The following is a 24,621-nucleotide window of genomic DNA, read 5'->3' as shown; positions in this document are numbered from 1 at the left end:
ATCGCTCTTAGGTGTAAAATAGATTTGTTAATGTTGTTGGAGACTTGTCTAAAATAAAGTGACCATATTCTATGAAATCAGTTCAATTTTTTTCAAGGACTTCTAGTGTTTAGTTAAATTTTGTTTCTTAAGATTGATACAAAAAGAAATGAAATCAGTCAGCAATGCCAGTGAAATGTTTAATTTACGTCACTAAATGCTGACCTGTGAATTCTGTTAGGATTGAAGAACAAGTTCTAAACTATCTTAGCAAAACTGCTTGTGTTGTAAGACATGTTATGGTTGTTGAGTATCTGTAACCATCATGTGAATCAGCTGTCAGAAACACAGCTTAAAGCAGATGCCACATCCCATATCTCTCTAATAGGAGGATTTTATTTCCAGCTGATTCACATCAATGAAGATCAGATGATTCTCTAACGTTCTCTTTCACCATCAGAACAGCAGAACATCTCCAGCCTGAAAGAAAAGAAGACCCCAGCAGTGAAATCAGGTAGGTTCCTCACAAAACCCTGATTTTAACGTGAATTCCCCTTGTGTTGATTGTCCTAATGATGTAGCTTAGTTCACTAACTTAAACATGCAGTAAGTTAGAGGTTAAGCTCAATACTTGTTCCTGTATTAACTCTGTTAGTGTCTCATGCCCCACTGCTGAGGGACCTTTTACTCTCTGTGCTCATTTACATTTATGGCATTTGGCTGACGCTCTTATCCAGAGCGACTTACAATTTGATCATTTTACATAGGTAGGCCAAGGTGGTGGTAGGAGTCTTGCCCAAGGACTCTTATTGGTATTGTGTAGGGTGCTTGCCCTGGTCAGGGATTGAACCCCAGTCTACAGCGTAGAAGGCAAAGGTGTTAACCACTACACTATCTCAACCACCGTTTAGAGAGGATTTGGTTCAGCTGTGAGTAACCGAAGCTCACGGCAGTTTTTCAGAAGGTTTGAGGCTGCTGCTTTGAGATTTTTGTATTTTAAGAGTAAATAATGAATTGGTACAAAACTACATTTATACCACACTAATGATATGGTTAACCGTCTCCACCTCAGTAAAACTCAAGTGAAGCTCAGCAGGGTTTAAAAATGCTATTATAGAAAAGCCAGTATTGTTGGACGCCTGGAGGTCAATTTTGGAATTACAGATAGTTTTTTTCCAAATTCAGTGAATCAGCTAATCAATTCGGATAAATAACTATGGATAACTTTGTTCTAGATCACAGGGCTTTAAAACAGAGCTTTGAATCCAAAAGAAACCTTGGTTAAAGACGGCGAAAAGACGCCTCCCTTAAAGGCGGCGAAAAGACGCCTCCCTTAAAGGCGGCTAAAAGACGCCTCGCTTAAAGATGGCTAAAAGACGCCTCGCTTAAAGACGGCTAAAAGACGCCTCCCTTAAAGTCGGCGAAAAGACGTCTCCCTTAAAGTCGGTGAAAAGAAACCTCGCTTAAAGACAGCTAAAAGACGTCTCCCTTAAAGGCGGCTAAAAGAAACCTCGCTTAAAGGCGGCTAAAAGACGTCTCCCTTAAAGGCGGCTAAAAGAAACCTCGCTTAATGGCAGCTAAAAGACGTTCCCCTTAAAGGCGGCTAAAAGACGTCTCCCTTAAAGGCGGCTAAAAGACGTCTCCCTTAAAGGCGGCTAAAAGACGTCTCCCTTAAAGGCGGCTAAAAGACATCTCCCTTAAAGGCGGCTAAAAGAAACCTCGCTTAAAGGCAGCTAAAAGACGTCTCCCTTAAAGGCGGCTAAAAGACGTCTCCCTTAAAGGCGGCTAAAAGACGTCTCCCTTAAAGGCGGCTAAAAGACGTCTCCCTTAAAGGCGGCTAAAAGACGTCTCCCTTAAATGCGGCTAAAAGACGTCTCCATTAAAGGCGGCTAAAAGACGTCTCCCTTAAAGGCGGCTAAAAGAAACCTCGCTTAAAGTCGGCTAAAAGACGTCTCCCTTAAAGGCGGCTAAAAGACGTCTCCCTTAAAGGCGGCTAAAAGACGTCTCCCTTAAAGGCGGCTAAAAGACGTCTCCCTTAAAGGCGACTAAAAGACGTCTCCCTTAAAGGCGACTAAAAGACGTCTCCCTTAAAGGCGACTAAAAGACGTCTCCCTTAAAGTCGGCGAAAAGAAACCTTGCTTAAAGTCGGCTAAAAGACGTCTGCCTTAAAGGCGGCTAAAAGACGTCTCCCTTTAAGGCGGCTAAAAGACGTCTCCCTTAAAGGCGGCTAAAAGACGTCTCCCTTAAAGGCGGCTAAAAGACGTCTCCCTTAAATGCGGCTAAAAGACGTCTCCCTTAAAGGCGGCTAAAAGACGTCTCCCTTAAAGGCGGCTAAAAGAAACCTCGCTTAAAGGCGGCTAAAAGACGTCTCCCTTAAAGTCAGCAAAAAGAAACCTCGCTTAAAGACGGCTAAAAGACGTCTCCCTTAAAGTCGGCGAAAAGAAACCTCGCTTAAAGGCGGCTAAAAGACATCTCCCTTAAAGTCGGCGAAAAGAAACCTCGCTTAAAGGCGGCTAAAAGACATCTCCCTTAAAGTCGGCGAAAAGAAACCTCGCTTAAAGGCGGCTAAAAGACGTCTCCCTTAAAGTCGGCGAAAAGAAACCTCGCTTAAAGTCGGCGAAAAGAAACCTCGCTTAAAGACGGCTAAAACAAACCTCGCTTAAAGGCGGCTAAAAGACGTCTCCCTTAAAGTCGGCGAAAAGAAACCTCGCTTAAAGGTGGCTAAAAGACATCTCACTTAAAGACGTCTCACTTAAAGATAGCTAAAAGACGTCTCCCTTAAAGTCAGCGAAAAGAAACCTCGCTTAAAGACGGCTAAAAGAAACCTCGCTTAAAGGCGGCTAAAAGACGTCTCCCTTAAAGTCGGCGAAAAGAAACCTCGCTTAAAGGCGGCTAAAAGACATCTCCCTTAAAGTTGGCGAAAAGAAACCTCCCTTAAAGTCGGCGAAAAGAAACCTCGCTTAAAGGCGGCTAAAAGACGTCTCCCTTAAAGTCGGCGAAAAGAAACCTCGCTTAAAGTTGGCGAAAAGAAACCTTCTTTAAAGGCGGCTAAAAGACGTCTCCCTTAAAGTCGGCGAAAAGAAACCTCGCTTAAAGGCGGCTAAAAGACGTCTCCCTTAAAGTCGGCGAAAAGAAACCTCGCTAAAAGTCGGCGAAGAGAAACCTTCTTTATAAAGACGGCGAAAAGAAACCTCGCTTAAAGTTGGCGAAAAGAAACCTTCTTTAAAGGCGGCTAAAAGACGTCTCCCTTAAAGTCGGCGAAAAGAAACCTCGCTTAAAGTCGGCGAAAAGAAACCTTCTTTAAAGGCGGCTAAAACAAACCTCGCTTAAAGGCGGCTAAAAGACGTCTCCCTTAAAGTCGGCGAAAAGAAACCTCGCTAAAAGTCGGCGAAGAGAAACCTTCTTTAAAGGCGGCTAAAAGAAACCTCGCTTAAAGTCGGCGAAAAGAAACCTTCTTTAAAGACGGCGAAAAGAAACCTCGCTTAAAGGCGGCTAAAAGACGTCTCCCTTAAAGTCGGCGAAAAGAAACCTCGCTAAAAGTCGGCGAAGAGAAACCTTCTTTAAAGGCGGCTAAAAGAAACCTCGCTTAAAGTCGGCGAAAAGAAACCTTCTTTAAAGACGGCGAAAAGAAACCTCGCTTAAAGGCGGCTAAAAGACGTCTCCCTTAAATTCGGCGAAAAGAAACCTCGCTTAAAGTTGGCGAAAAGAAACCTTCTTTAAAGGCGGCTAAAAGACGTCTCCCTTAAAGTCGGCGAAAAGAAACCTCGCTTAAAGGCGGCTAAAAGACGTTTCCCTTAAAGTCGGCGAAAAGAAACCTCGCTAAAAGTCGGCGAAGAGAAACCTTCTTTAAAGACGGCGAAAAGAAACCTCGCTTAAAGTTGGCGAAAAGAAACCTTCTTTAAAGGCGGCTAAAAGACGTCTCCCTTAAAGTCGGCGAAAAGAAACCTCGCTAAAAGTCGGCGAAGAGAAACCTTCTTTAAAGGCGGCTAAAAGAAACCTCGCTTAAAGTCGGCAAAAAGAAACCTCGCTTAAAGTCGGCGAAAAGAAACCTCACTTAAAGACGGCTAAAAGAAACCTCGCTTAAAGTCGGCGAAAAGAAACCTTCTTTAAAGACGGCGAAAAGAAACCTCGCTTAAAGACGGCTAAAAGAAACCTTGCTTAAAGGCGGCTAAAAGACGTCTCCCTTAAAGGCGGCTAAAAGACGTCTCCCTTAAAGGCGGCTAAAAGACGTCTCCCTTAAAGGCGGCTAAAAGACGTCTCCCTTAAAGGCGGCTAAAAGACATCTCCCTTAAAGGCGGCTAAAAGAAACCTTGATTAAAGGCAGCTAAAAGACGTCTCCCTTAAAGGCGGCTAAAAGACGTCTCCCTTAAAGGCGGCTAAAAGACGTCTCCCTTAAAGGCGGCTAAAAGACGTCTCCCTTAAAGGCGGCTAAAAGACGTCTCCCTTAAATGCGGCTAAAAGACGTCTCCATTAAAGGCGGCTAAAAGACGTCTCCCTTAAAGGCGGCTAAAAGACGTCTCCCTTAAAGGCGGCTAAAAGACGTCTCCCTTAAAGGCGGCTAAAAGACGTCTCCCTTAAATGCGGCTAAAAGACGTCTCCCTTAAAGGCGGCTAAAAGACATCTCCCTTAAAGTCGGCGAAAAGAAACCTCGCTAAAAGTCGGCGAAGAGAAACCTTCTTTAAAGGCGGCTAAAAGAAACCTCGCTTAAAGTCGGCAAAAAGAAACCTCGCTTAAAGTCGGCGAAAAGAAACCTCACTTAAAGACGGCTAAAAGAAACCTCGCTTAAAGTCGGCGAAAAGAAACCTTCTTTAAAGACGGCTAAAAGAAACCTCGCTTAAAGTCGGCTAAAAGACGTCTCCCTTAAAGTCGGCGAAAAGGAACCTCGCTTAAAGTCGGCTAAAAGAAACCTCGCTTAAAGGCGGCTAAAAGACGTCTCCCTTAAAGGCGGCTAAAAGACGTCTCCCTTAAATGCGGCTAAAAGACGTCTCCATTAAAGGCGGCTAAAAGACGTCTCCCTTAAAGGCGGCTAAAAGACGTCTCCCTTAAAGGCGACTAAAAGACGTCTCCCTTAAAGGCGACTAAAAGACGTCTCCCTTAAAGGTGACTAAAAGACGTCTCCCTTAAAGTCGGCGAAAAAAAACCCTTGCTTAAAGTCGGCTAAAAGACGTCTGCCTTAAAGGCGGCTAAAAGACGTCTCCCTTAAAGGCGGCTAAAAGACGTCTCCCTTAAAGGCGGCTAAAAGACGTCTCCCTTAAAGGCGGCTAAAAGACGTCTCCCTTAAATGCGGCTAAAAGACGTCTCCCTTAAAGGCGGCTAAAAGACATCTCCCTTAAAGTCGGCGAAAAGAAACCTCGCTTAAAGGCGGCTAAAAGACGTCTCCCTTAAAGTCGGCGAAAAGAAACCTCGCTTAAAGTTGGCGAAAAGAAACCTTGCTTAAAGACGGCTAAAAGAAACCTCGCTTAAAGGCGGCTAAAAGACGTCTCCCTTAAAGTCGGCTAAAAGAAACCTCGCTTAAAGTCGGCTAAAAGAAACCTCGCTTAAAGTCGGCGAAAAGAAACCTCACTTAAAGACGGCTAAAAGAAACCTCGCTTAAAGTCGGCGAAAAGAAACCTTCTTTAAAGACGGCGAAAAGAAACCTCGCTTAAAGACGGCTAAAAGAAACCTCGCTTAAAGTCGGCTAAAAGACGTCTCCCTTAAAGTCGGCGAAAAGGAACCTCGCTTAAAGTCGGCTAAAAGAAACCTCGCTTAAAGGCGGCGAAAAGAAACCTTTTTTAAATGCGGCTAAAAAAAACCTCGCTTAAAGGCGGCTAAAAGACGTCTCCCTTAAAGTCGGCGAAAAGAAACCTTCTTTAAAGACGGCGAAAAGAAACCTCGCTTAAAGTCGGCGAAAAGAAACCTCACTTAAAGACGGCTAAAAGAAACCTCGCTTAAAGTCGGCGAAAAGAAACCTTCTTTAAAGACGGCGAAAAGAAACCTCGCTTAAAGACGGCTAAAAGAAACCTTGCTTAAAGGCGGCTAAAAGACGTCTCCCTTAAAGGCGGCTAAAAGACGTCTCCCTTAAAGGCGGCTAAAAGACGTCTCCCTTAAAGGCGGCTAAAAGACGTCTCCCTGAAAGGCGGCTAAAAGACATCTCCCTTAAAGGCGGCTAAAAGAAACCTTGATTAAAGGCAGCTAAAAGACGTCTCCCTTAAAGGCGGCTAAAAGACGTCTCCCTTAAAGGCGGCTAAAAGACGTCTCCCTTAAAGGCGGCTAAAAGACGTCTCCCTTAAAGGCGGCTAAAAGACGTCTCCCTTAAATGCGGCTAAAAGACGTCTCCATTAAAGGCGGCTAAAAGACGTCTCCCTTAAAGGCGGCTAAAAGACGTCTCCCTTAAATGCGGCTAAAAGACGTCTCCATTAAAGGCGGCTAAAAGACGTCTCCCTTAAAGGCGGCTAAAAGACGTCTCCCTTAAAGGCGAAAAAAAGACGTCTCCCTTAAAGGCGGCTAAAAGACGTCTCCCTTAAAGGCGGCTAAAAGACGTCTCCCTTAAAGGCGGCTAAAAGACGTCTCCCTTAAAGGCGGCTAAAAGACGTCTCCCTTAAATGCGGCTAAAAGACGTCTCCCTTAAAGGCGGCTAAAAGACATCTCCCTTAAAGTCGGCGAAAAGAAACCTCGCTAAAAGTCGGCGAAGAGAAACCTTCTTTAAAGGCGGCTAAAAGAAACCTCGCTTAAAGTCGGCAAAAAGAAACCTCGCTTAAAGTCGGCGAAAAGAAACCTCACTTAAAGACGGCTAAAAGAAACCTCGCTTAAAGTCGGCGAAAAGAAACCTTCTTTAAAGACGGCTAAAAGAAACCTCGCTTAAAGTCGGCTAAAAGACGTCTCCCTTAAAGTCGGCGAAAAGGAACCTCGCTTAAAGTCGGCTAAAAGAAACCTCGCTTAAAGGCGGCGAAAAGAAACCTTTTTTAAATGCGGCTAAAAAAAACCTCGCTTAAAGGCGGCTAAAAGACGTCTCCCTTAAAGTCGGCGAAAAGAAACCTCGCTAAAAGTCGGCGAAGGGAAACCTTCTTTAAAGGCGGCTAAAAGAAACCTCGCTTAAAGTCGGCGAAAAGAAACCTTCTTTAAAGACGGCGAAAAGAAACCTCGCTTAAAGTCGGCGAAAAGAAACCTCACTTAAAGACGGCTAAAAGAAACCTCGCTTAAAGTCGGCGAAAAGAAACCTTCTTTAAAGACGGCGAAAAGAAACCTCGCTTAAAGACGGCTAAAAGAAACCTTGCTTAAAGGCGGCTAAAAGACGTCTCCCTTAAAGGCGGCTAAAAGACGTCTCCCTTAAAGGCGGCTAAAAGACGTCTCCCTTAAAGGCGGCTAAAAGACATCTCCCTTAAAGGCGGCTAAAAGAAACCTTGATTAAAGGCAGCTAAAAGACGTCTCCCTTAAAGGCGGCTAAAAGACGTCTCCCTTAAAGGTGGCTAAAAGACGTCTCCCTTAAAGGCGGCTAAAAGACGTCTCCCTTAAAGGCGGCTAAAAGACGTCTCCCTTAAATGCGGCTAAAAGACGTCTCCATTAAAGGCGGCTAAAAGACGTCTCCCTTAAAGGCGGCTAAAAGACGTCTCCCTTAAATGCGGCTAAAAGACGTCTCCATTAAAGGCGGCTAAAAGACGTCTCCCTTAAAGGCGGCTAAAAGACGTCTCCCTTAAAGGCGACTAAAAGACGTCTCCCTTAAAGGCGACTAAAAGACGTCTCCCTTAAAGGCGACTAAAAGACGTCTCCCTTAAAGTCGGCGAAAAAAACCCTTGCTTAAAGTCGGCTAAAAGACGTCTGCCTTAAAGGCGGCTAAAAGACGTCTCCCTTAAAGGCGGCTAAAAGACGTCTCCCTTAAAGGCGGCTAAAAGACGTCTCCCTTAAAGGCGGCTAAAAGACGTCTCCCTTAAATGCGGCTAAAAGACGTCTCCCTTAAAGGCGGCTAAAAGACATCTCCCTTAAAGTCGGCGAAAAGAAACCTCGCTTAAAGGCGGCTAAAAGACGTCTCCCTTAAAGTCGGCGAAAAGAAACCTCGCTTAAAGTTGGCGAAAAGAAACCTTGCTTAAAGACGGCTAAAAGAAACCTCGCTTAAAGGCGGCTAAAAGACGTCTCCCTTAAAGTCGGCTAAAAGAAACCTCGCTTAAAGTCGGCAAAAAGAAACCTCGCTTAAAGTCGGCGAAAAGAAACCTCACTTAAAGACGGCTAAAAGAAACCTCGCTTAAAGTCGGCGAAAAGAAACCTTCTTTAAAGACGGCGAAAAGAAACCTCGCTTAAAGACGGCTAAAAGAAACCTCGCTTAAAGTCGGCTAAAAGACGTCTCCCTTAAAGTCGGCGAAAAGGAACCTCGCTTAAAGTCGGCTAAAAGAAACCTCGCTTAAAGGCGGCGAAAAGAAACCTTTTTTAAATGCGGCTAAAAAAAACCTCGCTTAAAGGCGGCTAAAAGACGTCTCCCTTAAAGTCGGCGAAAAGAAACCTTCTTTAAAGACGGCGAAAAGAAACCTCGCTTAAAGTCGGCGAAAAGAAACCTCACTTAAAGACGGCTAAAAGAAACCTCGCTTAAAGTCGGCGAAAAGAAACCTTCTTTAAAGACGGCTAAAAGAAACCTCGCTTAAAGTCGGCAAAAAGAAACCTCGCTTAAAGTCGGCGAAAAGAAACCTCACTTAAAGACGGCTAAAAGAAACCTCGCTTAAAGTCGGCGAAAAGAAACCTTCTTTAAAGACGGCGAAAAGAAACCTCGCTTAAAGACGGCTAAAAGAAACCTCGCTTAAAGTCGGCTAAAAGACGTCTCCCTTAAAGTCGGCGAAAAGGAACCTCGCTTAAAGTCGGCTAAAAGAAACCTCGCTTAAAGGCGGCGAAAAGAAACCTTTTTTAAATGCGGCTAAAAAAAACCTCGCTTAAAGGCGGCTAAAAGACGTCTCCCTTAAAGTCGGCGAAAAGAAACCTTCTTTAAAGACGGCGAAAAGAAACCTCGCTTAAAGTCGGCGAAAAGAAACCTCACTTAAAGACGGCTAAAAGAAACCTCGCTTAAAGTCGGCGAAAAGAAACCTTCTTTAAAGACGGCGAAAAGAAACCTCGCTTAAAGACGGCTAAAAGAAACCTTGCTTAAAGGCGGCTAAAAGACGTCTCCCTTAAAGGCGGCTAAAAGACGTCTCCCTTAAAGGCGGCTAAAAGACGTCTCCCTTAAAGGCGGCTAAAAGACGTCTCCCTTAAAGGCGGCTAAAAGACATCTCCCTTAAAGGCGGCTAAAAGAAACCTTGATTAAAGGCAGCTAAAAGACGTCTCCCTTAAAGGCGGCTAAAAGACGTCTCCCTTAAAGGCGGCTAAAAGACGTCTCCCTTAAAGGCGGCTAAAAGACGTCTCCCTTAAAGGCGGCTAAAAGACGTCTCCCTTAAATGCGGCTAAAAGACGTCTCCATTAAAGGCGGCTAAAAGACGTCTCCCTTAAAGGCGGCTAAAAGACGTCTCCCTTAAATGCGGCTAAAAGACGTCTCCATTAAAGGCGGCTAAAAGACGTCTCCCTTAAAGGCGGCTAAAAGACGTCTCCCTTAAAGGCGAAAAAAAGACGTCTCCCTTAAAGGCGGCTAAAAGACGTCTCCCTTAAAGGCGGCTAAAAGACGTCTCCCTTAAAGGCGGCTAAAAGACGTCTCCCTTAAAGGCGGCTAAAAGACGTCTCCCTTAAATGCGGCTAAAAGACGTCTCCCTTAAAGGCGGCTAAAAGACATCTCCCTTAAAGTCGGCGAAAAGAAACCTCGCTAAAAGTCGGCGAAGAGAAACCTTCTTTAAAGGCGGCTAAAAGAAACCTCGCTTAAAGTCGGCAAAAAGAAACCTCGCTTAAAGTCGGCGAAAAGAAACCTCACTTAAAGACGGCTAAAAGAAACCTCGCTTAAAGTCGGCGAAAAGAAACCTTCTTTAAAGACGGCTAAAAGAAACCTCGCTTAAAGTCGGCTAAAAGACGTCTCCCTTAAAGTCGGCGAAAAGGAACCTCGCTTAAAGTCGGCTAAAAGAAACCTCGCTTAAAGGCGGCGAAAAGAAACCTTTTTTAAATGCGGCTAAAAAAAACCTCGCTTAAAGGCGGCTAAAAGACGTCTCCCTTAAAGTCGGCGAAAAGAAACCTCGCTAAAAGTCGGCGAAGGGAAACCTTCTTTAAAGGCGGCTAAAAGAAACCTCGCTTAAAGTCGGCGAAAAGAAACCTTCTTTAAAGACGGCGAAAAGAAACCTCGCTTAAAGTCGGCGAAAAGAAACCTCACTTAAAGACGGCTAAAAGAAACCTCGCTTAAAGTCGGCGAAAAGAAACCTTCTTTAAAGACGGCGAAAAGAAACCTCGCTTAAAGACGGCTAAAAGAAACCTTGCTTAAAGGCGGCTAAAAGACGTCTCCCTTAAAGGCGGCTAAAAGACGTCTCCCTTAAAGGCGGCTAAAAGACGTCTCCCTTAAAGGCGGCTAAAAGACATCTCCCTTAAAGGCGGCTAAAAGAAACCTTGATTAAAGGCAGCTAAAAGACGTCTCCCTTAAAGGCGGCTAAAAGACGTCTCCCTTAAAGGCGGCTAAAAGACGTCTCCCTTAAAGGCGGCTAAAAGACGTCTCCCTTAAAGGCGGCTAAAAGACGTCTCCCTTAAATGCGGCTAAAAGACGTCTCCATTAAAGGCGGCTAAAAGACGTCTCCCTTAAAGGCGGCTAAAAGACGTCTCCCTTAAATGCGGCTAAAAGACGTCTCCATTAAAGGCGGCTAAAAGACGTCTCCCTTAAAGGCGGCTAAAAGACGTCTCCCTTAAAGGCGACTAAAAGACGTCTCCCTTAAAGGCGACTAAAAGACGTCTCCCTTAAAGGTGACTAAAAGACGTCTCCCTTAAAGTCGGCGAAAAAAACCCTTGCTTAAAGTCGGCTAAAAGACGTCTGCCTTAAAGGCGGCTAAAAGACGTCTCCCTTAAAGGCGGCTAAAAGACGTCTCCCTTAAAGGCGGCTAAAAGACGTCTCCCTTAAAGGCGGCTAAAAGACGTCTCCCTTAAATGCGGCTAAAAGACGTCTCCCTTAAAGGCGGCTAAAAGACATCTCCCTTAAAGTCGGCGAAAAGAAACCTCGCTTAAAGGCGGCTAAAAGACGTCTCCCTTAAAGTCGGCGAAAAGAAACCTCGCTTAAAGTTGGCGAAAAGAAACCTTGCTTAAAGACGGCTAAAAGAAACCTCGCTTAAAGGCGGCTAAAAGACGTCTCCCTTAAAGTCGGCTAAAAGACGTCTCCCTTAAAGGCGGCTAAAAGACATCTCCCTTAAAGTCGGCGAAAAGAAACCTCGCTTAAAGGCGGCTAAAAGACGTCTCCCTTAAAGTCGGCGAAAAGAAACCTCGCTTAAAGGCGGCTAAAAGACGTCTCCCTTAAAGTCGGCGAAAAGAAACCTCGCTTAAAGTTGGCGAAAAGAAACCTTGCTTAAAGACGGCTAAAAGACGTCTCCCTTAAAGTCGGCGAAAAGAAACCTCGCTTGAAGGCGGCTAAAAGACGTCTCCCTTAAAGTCGGCAAAAAGAAACCTCGCTTAAAGTTGGCGAAAAGAAACCTTCTTTAAAGGCAGCTAAAAGACGTCTCCCTTAAAGTCGGCGAAAAGAAACCTCGCTTAAAGGCGGCTAAAAGACGTCTCCCTTAAAGTCGGCGAAAAGAAACCTCGCTTAAAGTTGGCGAAAAGAAACCTTCTTTAAAGGCGGCTAAAAGACGTCTCCCTTAAAGGCGGCTAAAAGACGTCTCCCTTAAAGGCGGCTAAAAGACGTCTCCCTTAAATGCGGCTAAAAGACGTCTCCATTAAAGGCGGCTAAAAGACGTCTCCCTTAAAGGCGGCTAAAAGACGTCTCCCTTAAATGCGGCTAAAAGACGTCTCCATTAAAGGCGGCTAAAAGACGTCTCCCTTAAAGGCGGCTAAAAGACGTCTCCCTTAAAGGCGAAAAAAAGACGTCTCCCTTAAAGGCGGCTAAAAGACGTCTCCCTTAAAGGCGGCTAAAAGACGTCTCCCTTAAAGGCGGCTAAAAGACGTCTCCCTTAAAGGCGGCTAAAAGACGTCTCCCTTAAATGCGGCTAAAAGACGTCTCCCTTAAAGGCGGCTAAAAGACATCTCCCTTAAAGTCGGCGAAAAGAAACCTCGCTTAAAGGCGGCTAAAAGACGTCTCCCTTAAAGTCGGCGAAAAGAAACCTCGCTTAAAGTTGGCGAAAAGAAACCTTGCTTAAAGACGGCTAAAAGAAACCTCGCTTAAAGGCGGCTAAAAGACGTCTCCCTTAAAGTCGGCGAAAAGAAACCTCGCTTAAAGGTGGCTAAAAGACATCTCACTTAAAGACGTCTCACTTAAAGATAGCTAAAAGACGTCTCCCTTAAAGTCAGCGAAAAGAAACCTCGCTTAAAGACGGCTAAAAGAAACCTCGCTTAAAGGCGGCTAAAAGACGTCTCCCTTAAAGTCGGCGAAAAGAAACCTCACTTAAAGGTGGCTAAAAGACATCTCCCTTAAAGTTGGCGAAAAGAAACCTCCCTTAAAGTCGGCGAAAAGAAACCTCACTTAAAGGCGGCTAAAAGACATCTCCCTTAAAGTCGGCGAAAAGAAACCTCGCTTAAAGTTGGCGAAAAGAAACCTTCTTTAAAGGCGGCTAAAAGACGTCTCCCTTAAAGTCGGCGAAAAGAAACCTCGCTTGAAGGCGGCTAAAAGACGTCTCCCTTAAAGTCGGCAAAAAGAAACCTCGCTTAAAGTTGGCGAAAAGAAACCTTCTTTAAAGGCAGCTAAAAGACGTCTCCCTTAAAGTCGGCGAAAAGAAACCTCGCTTAAAGGCGGCTAAAAGACGTCTCCCTTAAAGTCGGCGAAAAGAAACCTCGCTTAAAGTTGGCGAAAAGAAACCTTCTTTAAAGGCGGCTAAAAGACGTCTCCCTTAAAGTCGGCGAAAAGAAACCTCGCTTAAAGTCGGCGAAAAGAAACCTTCTTTAAAGGCGGCTAAAACAAACCTCGCTTAAAGGCGGCTAAAAGACGTCTCCCATAAAGTCGGTGAAAAGAAACCTCGCTAAAAGTCGGCGAAGAGAAACCTTCTTTAAAGGCAGCTAAAAGAAACCTCGCTTAAAGTCGGCGAAAAGAAACCTTCTTTAAAGACGGCGAAAAGAAACCTCGCTTAAAGGCGGCTAAAAGACGTCTCCCTTAAAGTCGGCGAAAAGAAACCTCGCTAAAAGTCGGCGAAGAGAAACCTTCTTTAAAGGCGGCTAAAAGAAACCTCGCTTAAAGTCGGCGAAAAGAAACCTTCTTTAAAGACGGCGAAAAGAAACCTCGCTTAAAGGCGGCTAAAAGACGTCTCCCTTAAATTCGGCGAAAAGAAACCTCGCTTAAAGTTGGCGAAAAGAAACCTTCTTTAAAGGCGGCTAAAAGACGTCTCCCTTAAAGTCGGCGAAAAGAAACCTCGCTTAAAGGCGGCTAAAAGACGTCTCCCTTAAAGTCGGCGAAAAGAAACCTCGCTAAAAGTCGGCGAAGAGAAACCTTCTTTAAAGACGGCGAAAAGAAACCTCGCTTAAAGTTGGCGAAAAGAAACCTTCTTTAAAGGCGGCTAAAAGACGTCTCCCTTAAAGTCGGCGAAAAGAAACCTCGCTAAAAGTCGGCGAAGAGAAACCTTCTTTAAAGGCGGCTAAAAGAAACCTCGCTTAAAGTCGGCGAAAAGAAACCTCGCTTAAAGTCGGCGAAAAGAAACCTCACTTAAAGACGGCTAAAAGAAACCTCGCTTAAAGTCGGCGAAAAGAAACCTTCTTTAAAGACGGCGAAAAGAAACCTCGCTTAAAGACGGCTAAAAGAAACCTCGCTTAAAGTCGGCTAAAAGACGTCTCCCTTAAAGTCGGCGAAAAGGAACCTCGCTTAAAGTCGGCTAAAAGAAACCTCGCTTAAAGTCGGCGAAAAGAAACCTTCTTTAAAGGCGGCTAAAAAAAACCTCGCTTAAAGGCGGCTAAAAGACGTCTCCCTTAAAGTCGGCGAAAAGAAACCTCGCTAAAAGTTGGCGAAGGGAAACCTTCTTTAAAGGCGGCTAAAAGAAACCTCGCTTAAAGTCGGCGAAAAGAAACCTTCTTTAAAGACGGCGAAAAGAAACCTCGCTTAAAGTCGGCGAAAAGAAACCTCACTTAAAGACGGCTAAAAGAAACCTCGCTTAAAGTCGGCGAAAAGAAACCTTCTTTAAAGACGGCGAAAAGAAACCTCGCTTAAAGACGGCTAAAAGAAACCTTGCTTAAAGGCGGCTAAAAGACGTCTCCCTTAAAGGCGGCTAAAAGACGTCTCCCTTAAAGGCGGCTAAAAGACGTCTCCCTTAAAGGCGGCTAAAAGTCATCTCCCTTAAAGGCGGCTAAAAGAAACCTTGCTTAAAGGCAGCTAAAAGACGTCTCCCTTAAAGGCGGCTAAAAGACGTCTCCCTTAAAGGCGGCTAAAAGACGTCTCCCTTAAAGGCGGCTAAAAGACGTCTCCCTTAAAGGCGACTAAAAGACGTCTCCCTTAAATGCGGCTAAAAGACGTCTCCATTAAAGGCGGCTAAAAGACGTCTCCCTTAAAGGCGGCTAAAAGACGCCTCCCTTAAATGCGGCTAAAAGACGTCTCCATTAAAGGCGGCTAAAAGACGTCTCCCTTAAAGGCGGCTAAAAGACGTCTCCCTTAAAGGCGGCTAAAAGACGTCTCCCTTAAAGGCGACTAAAAGACGTCTCCCTTAAAGGCGACTAAAAGACGTCTCCCTTAAAGGCGACTAAAAGACGTCTCCCTTAAAGGTGACTAAAAGACGTCTCCCTTAAAGTCGGCGAAAAGAAACCTTGCTTAAAGTCGGCTAAAAGACGTCTGCCTTAAAGGCGGCTAAAAGACGTCTCCCTTAAAGGCGGCTAAAAGACGTCTCCCTTAAAGGCGGCTAAAAGACGTCTCCCTTAAAGGCGGCTAAAAGACGTCTCCCTTAAAGGCGGCTAAAAGACGTCTCCCTTAAATGCGGCTAAAAGACGTCTCCCTTAAAGGCGGCTAAAAGACATCTCCCTTAAAGTCGGCGAAAAGAAACCTCGCTTAAAGGCGGCTAAAAGACGTCTCCCTTAAAGTCGGCGAAAAGAAACCTCGCTTAAAGTTGGCGAAAAGAAACCTCGCTTAAAGACGGCTAAAAGAAACCTCGCTTAAAGGTGGCTAAAAGACATCTCACTTAAAGACGTCTTACTTAAAGATAGCTAAAAGACGTCTCCCTTAAAGTCAGCGAAAAGAAACCTCGCTTAAAGACGGCTAAAAGAAACCTCGCTTAAAGGCGGCTAAAAGACGTCTCCCTTAAAGTCGGCGAAAAGAAACCTCACTTAAAGGTGGCTAAAAGACATCTCCCTTAAAGTTGGCGAAAAGAAACCTCCCTTAAAGTCAGCGAAAAGAAACCTCACTTAAAGGCGGCTAAAAGACATCTCCCTTAAAGTCGGCGAAAAGAAACCTCGCTTAAAGTTGGCGAAAAGAAACCTTCTTTAAAGGCGGCTAAAAGACGTCTCCCTTAAAGTCGGCGAAAAGAAACCTCGCTTGAAGGCGGCTAAAAGACGTCTCCCTTAAAGTCGGCGAAAAGAAACCTCGCTTAAAGTTGGCGAAAAGAAACCTTCTTTAAAGGCGGCTAAAAGACGTCTCCCTTAAAGTCGGCGAAGAGAAACCTCGCTTAAAGGCGGCTAAAAGACGTCTCCCTTAAAGTCGGCGAAAAGAAACCTCGCTTAAAGTCGGCGAAAAGAAACCTTCTTTAAAGGCGGCTAAAAGACGTCTCCCTTAAAGTCGGCGAAAAGAAACCTCGCTTAAAGTCGGCGAAAAGAAACCTTCTTTAAAGGCGGCTAAAAAAAACCTCGCTTAAAGGCGGCTAAAAGACGTCTCCCTTAAAGTCGGCGAAAAGAAACCTCGCTAAAAGTCGGCGAAGAGAAACCTTCTTTAAAGGCGGCTAAAAGAAACCTCGCTTAAAGTCGGCGAAAAGAAACCTTCTTTAAAGACGGCGAAAAGAAACCTCGCTTAAAGGCGGCTAAAAGACGTCTCCCTTAAAGTCGGCAAAAAGAAACCTCGCTTAAAGGCGGCTAAAAGACGTCTCCCTTAAAGTCGGCGAAAAGAAACCTCGCTAAAAGTCGGCGAAGAGAAACCTTCTTTAAAGACGGCGAAAAGAAACCTCGCTTAAAGTTGGCGAAAAGAAACCTTCTTTAAAGGCGGCTAAAAGACGTCTCCCTTAAAGTCGGCGAAAAGAAACCTCGCTTAAAGTCGGCGAAAAGAAACCTTCTTTAAAGGCGGCTAAACAAAACCTCGCTTAAAGGCGGCTAAAAGACGTCTCCCTTAAAGTCGGCGAAAAGAAACCTCGCTAAAAGTCGGCGAAGAGAAACCTTCTTTAAAGGCGGCTAAAATAAACCTCGCTTAAAGTCGGCGAAAAGAAACCTTCTTTAAAGACGGCGAAAAGAAACCTCGCTTAAAGTCGGCGAAAAGAAACCTCACTTAAAGACGGCTAAAAGAAACCTCGCTTAAAGTCGGCGAAAAGAAACCTTCTTTAAAGACGGCGAAAAGAAACCTCGCTTAAAGACAGCTAAAAGAAACCTTGCTTAAAGGCGGCTAAAAGACGTCTCCCTTAAAGGCGGCTAAAAGACGTCTCCCTTAAAGGCGGCTAAAAGACGTCTCCCTTAAAGGCGGCTAAAAGACATCTCCCTTAAAGGCGGCTAGAAGAAACCTTGCTTAAAGGCAGCTAAAAGACGTCTCCCTTAAAGGCGGCTAAAAGACGTCTCCCTTAAAGGCGGCTAAAAGACGTCTCCCTTAAAGGCGGCTAAAAGACGTCTCCCTTAAAGGCGGCTAAAAGACGTCTCCCTTAAATGCGGCTAAAAGACGTCTCCATTAAAGGCGGCTAAAAGACGTCTCCCTTAAAGTCGGCGAAAAGAAACCTCGCTTAAAGGCGGCTAAAAGACGTCTCCCTTAAAGTCGGCGAAAAGAAACCTCGCTAAAAGTCGGCGAAGAGAAACCTTCTTTAAAGACGGCGAAAAGAAACCTTCTTTAAAGGCGGCTAAAAGACGTCTCCCTTAAAGTCGGCGAAAAGAAACCTCGCTTAAAGTCGGCGAAAAGAAACCTTCTTTAAAGGCGGCTAAAAAAAACCTCGCTTAAAGGCGGCTAAAAGACGTCTCCCTTAAAGTCGGCGAAAAGAAACCTCGCTAAAAGTCGGCGAAGAGAAACCTTCTTTAAAGGCGGCTAAAAGAAACCTCGCTTAAAGTCGGCGAAAAGAAACCTTCTTTAAAGACGGCGAAAAGAAACCTCGCTTAAAGTCGGCGAAAAGAAACCTCACTTAAAGACGGCTAAAAGAAACCTCGCTTAAAGTCGGCGAAAAGAAACCTTCTTTAAAGACGGCGAAAAGAAACCTCGCTTAAAGACGGCTAAAAGAAACCTTGCTTAAAGTCGGCTAAAAGACGTCTCCCTTAAAGGCGGCTAAAAGACGTCTCCCTTAAATGCGGCTAAAAGACGTCTCCCTTAAAGGCGGCTAAAAGACGTCTCCCTTAAAGGCGGCTAAAAGACGTCTCCCTTAAAGGCGGCTAAAAGACGTCTCCCTTAAATGCAGCTAAAAGACGTCTCCATTAAAGGCGGCTAAAAGACGTCTCCCTTAAAGGCGGCTAAAAGAAACCTCGCTTAAAGTCGGCTAAAAGACGTCTCCCTTAAAGGCGGCTAAAAGACGTCTCCCTTAAAGGCGGCTAAAAGACGTCTCCCTTAAAGGCGACTAAAAGACGTCTCCCTTAAAGGCGACTAAAAGACGTCTCCCTTAAAGTCGGCGAAAAGAAACCTTGCTTAAAGTCGGCTAAAAGACGTCTCCCTTAAAGGCGGCTAAAAGACGTCTCCCTTAAAGGCGGCTAAAAGACGTCTCCCTTAAAGGCGGCCAAAAGACATCTCCCTTAAATGCGGCTAAAAGACGTCTCCCTTAAAGGCGGCTAAAAGACGTCTCCCTTAAAGGCGGCTAAAAGAAACCTCGCTTAAAGGCGGCTAAAAGACGTCTCCCTTAAAGTCAGCAAAAAGAAACCTCGCTTAAAGACGGCTAAAAGACGTCTCCCTTAAAGTCGGCGAAAAGAAACCTCGCTTAAAGGCGGCTAAAAGACATCTCCCTTAAAGTCGGCGAAAAGAAACCTCGCTTAAAGGCGGCTAAAAGACGTCTCCCTTAAAGTCGGCGAAAAGAAACCTCGCTTAAAGTTGGCGAAAAGAAACCTCGCTTAAAGACGGCTAAAAGAAACCTCGCTTAAAGGCGGCTAAAAGACGTCTCCCTTAAAGTCGGCGAAAAGAAACCTCGCTTAAAGGTGGCTAAAAGACATCTCACTTAAAGACGTCTCACTTAAAGATAGATAAAAGACGTCTCCCTTAAAGTCGGCGAAAAGGAACCTCCCTTAAAGTCAGCGAAAAGAAACCTCGCTTAAAGACGGCTAAAAGAAACCTCGCTTAAAGGCGGCTAAAAGACGTCTCCCTTAAAGTCGGCGAAAAGAAACCTCGCTTAAAGGCGGCTAAAAGACGTCTCCCTTAAAGTCGGCGAAAAGAAACCTCGCTAAAAGTCGGCGAAGAGAAACCTTCTTTAAAGACGGCGAAAAGAAACCTCGCTTAAAGTTGGCGAAAAGAAACCTTCTTTAAAGGCGGCTAAAAGACGTCTCCCTTAAAGTCGGCGAAAAGAAACCTCGCTTAAAGTCGGCGAAAAGAAACCTTCTTTAAAGGCGGCTAAAAAAAACCTCGCTTAAAGGCGGCTAAAAGAAACCTCGCTTAAAGTCGGCGAAAAGAAACCTTCTTTAAAGACGGCGAAAAGAAACCTCGCTTAAAGTCGGCGAAAAGAAACCTCACTTAAAGACGGCTAAAAGAAACCTCGCTTAAAGTCGGCGAAAAGAAACCTTCTTTAAAGACGGCGAAAAGAAACCTCGCTTAAAGACGGCTAAAAGAAACCTCCCTTAAAGTTGGCGAAAAGAAACCTCGCTTAAAGGCGGCTAAAATAAACCTTCTTTAAAGACAGCGAAAAGAAACCTTCTTTAAAGACGGCGAAAAGAAACCTCGCTTAAAGACGGCTAAAAGAAACCTTGCTTAAAGTCGGCTAAAAGACGTCTCCCTTAAAGGCGGCTAAAAGACGTCTCCCTTAAAGGCGACTAAAAGACGTCTCCCTTAAAGTCGGCGAAAAGAAACCTTGCTTAAAGTCGGCTAAAAGACGTCTCCCTTAAAGGCGGCTAAAAGACGTCTCCCTTAAAGGCGGCTAAAAGACGTCTCCCTTAAAGGCGGCTAAAAGACGTCTCCCTTAAAGGCGGCTAAAAGACGTCTCCCTTAAATGCGGCTAAAAGACGTCTCCCTTAAAGGCGGCTAAAAGACGTCTCCCTTAAAGGCGGCTAAAAGAAACCTCGCTTAAAGGCGGCTAAAAGACGTCTCCCTTAAAGTCAGCAAAAAGAAACCTCGCTTAAAGACGGCTAAAAGACGTCTCCCTTAAAGTCGGCGAAAAGAAACCTCGCTTAAAGGCGGCTAAAAGACATCTCCCTTAAAGTCGGCGAAAAGAAACCTCGCTTAAAGGCGGCTAAAAGACGTCTCCCTTAAAGTCGGCGAAAAGAAACCTCGCTTAAAGTTGGCGAAAAGAAACCTCGCTTAAAGACGGCTAAAAGAAACCTCGCTTAAAGGCGGCTAAAAGACGTCTCCCTTAAAGTCGGCGAAAAGAAACCTCGCTTAAAGGTGGCTAAAAGACATCTCACTTAAAGACGTCTCACTTAAAGATAGCTAAAAGACGTCTCCCTTAAAGTCGGCGAAAAGGAACCTCCCTTAAAGTCAGCGAAAAGAAACCTCGCTTAAAGACGGCTAAAAGAAACCTCGCTTAAAGGCGGCTAAAAGACGTCTCCCTTAAAGTCGGCGAAAAGAAACCTCGCTTAAAGGCGGCTAAAAGACGTCTCCCTTAAAGTCGGCGAAAAGAAACCTCGCTAAAAGTCGGCGAAGAGAAACCTTCTTTAAAGACGGCGAAAAGAAACCTCGCTTAAAGTTGGCGAAAAGAAACCTTCTTTAAAGGCGGCTAAAAGACGTCTCCCTTAAAGTCGGCGAAAAGAAACCTCGCTTAAAGTCGGCGAAAAGAAACCTTCTTTAAAGGCGGCTAAAAAAAACCTCGCTTAAAGGCGGCTAAAAGAAACCTCGCTTAAAGTCGGCGAAAAGAAACCTTCTTTAAAGACGGCGAAAAGAAACCTCGCTTAAAGTCGGCGAAAAGAAACCTCACTTAAAGACGGCTAAAAGAAACCTCGCTTAAAGTCGGCGAAAAGAAACCTTCTTTAAAGACGGCGAAAAGAAACCTCGCTTAAAGACGGCTAAAAGAAACCTCCCTTAAAGTCGGCGAAAAGAAACCTCGCTTAAAGGCGGCTAAAATAAACCTTCTTTAAAGACAGCGAAAAGAAACCTTCTTTAAAGACGGCGAAAAGAAACCTTCTTTAAAGACGGCGAAAAGAAACCTCGCTTAAAGACGGCTAAAAGAAACCTTGCTTAAAGTCGGCTAAAAGACGTCTCCCTTAAAGTCGGCGAAAAGGAACCTCGCTTAAAGACGGCTAAAAGAAACCTCGCTTAAAGTCGGCGAAAAGAAACCTTCTTTAAAGACGGCGAAAAGAAACCTCGCTTAAAGGCGGCTAAAAGAAACCTCGCTTAAAGGCGGCTAAAAGAAACCTCGCTTAAAGGCGGCTAAAAGAAACCTCGCTTAAAGGCGGCTAAAAGACGTCTCCCTTAAAGGCAGCTAAAAGAAACCTTGCCTAAAGATGGCTAAAAGAAACCTCCCTTAAAGTCGGCGAGAAGAAACCTCGCTTAAAGTCGGCCAAAAGAAACTTTCTTTAAAGATGGCGAAAAGAAACCTTCTTTAAAGATGGCGAAAAGAAACCTCGCTTAAAGACGGCTAAAAGAAACCTTGCTTAAAGTCGGCTAAAAGACGTCTCCCTTAAAGTCGGCGAAAAGGAACCTCGCTTAAAGTTGGCTAAAAGAAACCTCGCTTAAAGTTGGCTAAAAGAAACCTCGCTTAAAGGCGGCTAAAAGAAACCTCGCTTAAAGGCGGCTAAAAGACGTCTCCCTTAAAGGCAGCTAAAAGAAAACTTGCCTAAAGATGGCTAAAAGAAACCTCCCTTAAAGTCGGCTAAAAGAAACCTCACTTAAAGGCGGCTAAAAGACGTCTCCCTTAAAGTCGGTGAAAAGAAGCCTCGCTTAAAGGCAGCGAAAAGAAACCTTGCCTAAAGACGGCGAAAAGAAACCTTGCTTAAAGGCGGCTAAAAGACGTCTCCCTTAAAGTCGGCGAAAAGAAACCTCGCTTAAAGGCGGCTAAAAGACGTCTCCCTTAAAGACGGCTAAAAGAAACCTTGCTTAAAGGCAGCTAAAAGACGTCTCCCTTAAAGTTGGCAAAAAGAAACCTCGCTTAAAGACGGCTAAAAGACGTCTCCCTTAAAGACGGTGAAAAGAAACCTCGCTTAAAGACGGCTAAAAGAAACCTTGCTTAAAGTCGGCTAAAAGACGTCTCCCTTAAAGTCGGCGAAAAGGAACCTCGCTTAAAGTTGGCTAAAAGAAACCTCGCTTAAAGTTGGCTAAAAGAAACCTCGCTTAAAGGCGGCTAAAAGAAACCTCGCTTAAAGGCGGCTAAAAGACGTCTCCCTTAAAGGCAGCTAAAAGAAAACTTGCCTAAAGATGGCTAAAAGAAACCTCCCTTAAAGTCGGCTAAAAGAAACCTCACTTAAAGGCGGCTAAAAGACGTCTCCCTTAAAGTCGGTGAAAAGAAGCCTCGCTTAAAGGCAGCGAAAAGAAACCTTGCCTAAAGACGGCGAAAAGAAACCTTGCTTAAAGGCGGCTAAAAGACGTCTCCCTTAAAGTCGGCGAAAAGAAACCTCGCTTAAAGGCGGCTAAAAGACGTCTCCCTTAAAGACGGCTAAAAGAAACCTTGCTTAAAGGCAGCTAAAAGACGTCTCCCTTAAAGTTGGCAAAAAGAAACCTCGCTTAAAGACGGCTAAAAGACGTCTCCCTTAAAGTCGGCGAAAAGAAACCTCGCTTAAAGGTGGCTAAAAGACATCTCACTTAAAGACGTCTCACTTAAAGATAGCTAAAAGACGTCTCCCTTAAAGTCAGCGAAAAGAAACCTCGCTTAAAGACGGCTAAAAGAAACCTCGCTTAAAGGCGGCTAAAAGACGTCTCCCTTAAAGTCGGCGAAAAGAAACCTTGCTTAAAGGCGGCTAAAAGATGTCTCCCTTAAAGTCGGCGAAAAGAAACCTCGCTTAAAGGCGGCTAAAAGACATCTCCCTTAAAGTCATCGAAAAGAAACCTCGCTTAAAGGCGGCTAAAAGACGTCTCCCTTAAAGACGGTGAAAAGAAACCTCGCTTAAAGGTGGCTAAAAGACGTCTCACTTAAAGACGTCTCACTTAAAGATAGCTAAAAGACGTCTCCCTTAAAGTCGGCGAAAAGGAACCTCCCTTAAAGTCAGCAAAAAGAAACCTCGCTTAAAGGCGGCTAAAAGACGTCTCCCTTAAAGTCGGCGAAAAGAAACCTCGCTTAAAGGTGGCTAAAAGACATCTCCCTTAAAGTCGGCGAAAAGAAACCTCGCTTAAAGGCGGCTAAAAGACATCTCCCTTAAAGTCGGCGAAAAGAAACCTCGCTTAAAGGCGGCTAAAAGACGTCTCCCTTAAAGTCGGCGAAAAGAAACCTCGCTTAAAGTTGGCGAAAAGAAACCTTCTTTAAAGGCGGCTAAAAGATGTCTCCCTTAAAGTCGGCGAAAAGAAACCTCGCTTAAAGTCGGCGAAAAAAAACCTTCTTTAAAGGCGGCTAAAAGAAACCTCGCTTAAAGGCGGCTAAAAGACGTCTCCCTTAAAGTCGGCGAAAAGAAACCTCGCTTAAAGTCGGCGAAGAGAAACCTTCTTTAAAGGCGGCTAAAAGAAACCTTGCTTAAAGGCGGCTAAAAGACGTCTCCCTTAAAGTCGGCGAAAAAAAACCTCGCTTAAAGTCGGCGAAGAGAAACCTTCTTTAAAGGCGGCGAAAAGAAACCTTCTTTAAAGTCGGCGAAAAGAAACCTCGCTTAATGTCTTTATTGGAGTTTGACATTAGGAATACATGCATGCATATATTTTGTCTGTTGATTTTTCTGTTATAACAATGTTCGTCTTCCAAATCTTTTCAGGTAAAAAGTCCCTATGCTAATCTTGCGAGGCCCACCACTCTGCCCTCAAAACATTGGAGTGCTCCAGTGGAACCACTGTTGAAAAATTAGTTGAGGTCATTCGGACTGGACTCCTGTCTTCTGGACTCTGAAATCTGCTCAGCAGCGATTTTACATGAGTTTTGAATGTGTTTGTGTGATTAAAGCACTTTACTAACAAACAGCTCCACGTGGGAGAGTCTTCCTTTCACTTTTCCAGTGGTCCTAACGTGTAGCGCACTTTCCGTTCTCAGCCACAGGTCCCTAAAATGCCCAATGCATTTCCTATACTGAGCAGCTGAGTCTCGGCTCACCTCATGTAATAGTACTCTTACAGAAAGAGAGAGGGTGAGAGACCTTACCGTACTGAGAGGGTGAAACCTTTAAAAGGGATCTCTATTAGAAAACAAAGTGGCAGAGTGCTTATTTGCATATTCATAACCAATCAAGTGCAGCAAAAATCGACAAGCCTTTAAAAGGCTTGTGATTTGACTAGTGTTCTCCATCGCGGTGAAGTTCCTCTCTACCACGGATGAGAAGACTAGTCAAACAGACTTAGCAAAGACTTAGTACAGTGGGGGGTGGAAACTTTTTTTTTAAAACTAGTCTTAGCTATGGTAGAGAGAAGCTTTCTAATTACAAAAAATGAAAACCTCTAAATGAGCAGCAAGAGTTTTTTTTGTTCTGCCACTCATCCTTTATCATTGCTGTGTTCCTTCTTGTTTTCTAACAGGTCTAAGATCTCACAGCATAAGAGCCAATGAAATCCTACACCTGTAGACGGTGGAGACACACAGAGTTCTCAACCAGCACTTATACGAGAAAGTGGAGAATTATGAAAGCTCCACTCTCTCTCTTCCAATGCAGGTAGAGTAGTAAGAGGTAAACCTGCACTAGCCTGCACTGGCCCAAACTCGCAGACGGATGTTCTTGTGAAGTAGTAAGTATTTCAGGACTGTTTTTCACATTTATGGTAGATTCAATACATCTTGAGCTCCACCTACAATTTAAGGCCACATTTGAATTTTTAATCCCTCCAAAACGAGCATGGACTTCTTTCTTAATACAGGCAATATTGTTCACAGCTGTGTTCAAGAATCTCCAAACATTTTAACCACAAAACTGAAGAGCACTTAGCTGCCATTTGCTATTGAATTCAACACTGACTTCTCTTTTAAAGAGAAAGAACAACTTCAGCCTCAAACAAAAATCTAAACACGGTATCACTACGCTTCTCGTTTACGGTAACCTCTCTAGGCTGATCATCAGTTATAAATGTCTCATGCTCCGAGATGGCAATTTCAGAACAACTCATTAAGCTTAACAGCTCAGAAACTCTTCCACTCAGCACCCCACTGAACAGGCTGCAAGCTTAAAAGCGCTCAAACGATTTAGCGTTATTTCCTTCATGGTGTCAAGAAGTTGTTTTGTTTTTTATTCTTCATTGCTTACGGAGAAGCAGCTTAGAAAATGGATGGATGGATGGATGGATGCTTATGGTGTGTTTTGACTGCACTTCACACTTAC

General features: G+C 44.5%; 1 long non-coding RNA gene across 1 annotated transcript; it reads left to right on the top strand.

The window, feature by feature from the left end:
* Positions 1 to 377: 377 nt before the first annotated feature.
* On the top strand, positions 378 to 23,276 carry LOC119261997. The gene is made up of 2 exons (XR_005129332.1): positions 378 to 493; positions 23,077 to 23,276. It is a non-coding gene; the product is annotated as an uncharacterized LOC119261997 (long non-coding RNA).
* The last annotated feature ends 1,345 nt before the right edge of the window (positions 23,277 to 24,621 follow it).

The sequence above is a fragment of the Pygocentrus nattereri genome, chromosome 22 (assembly GCF_015220715.1).
Source record: "Pygocentrus nattereri isolate fPygNat1 chromosome 22, fPygNat1.pri, whole genome shotgun sequence".
Taxonomy (NCBI): Eukaryota; Metazoa; Chordata; class Actinopteri; order Characiformes; family Serrasalmidae; genus Pygocentrus; species Pygocentrus nattereri.
This window is presented reverse-complemented; position numbering and strand designations above follow the sequence as displayed.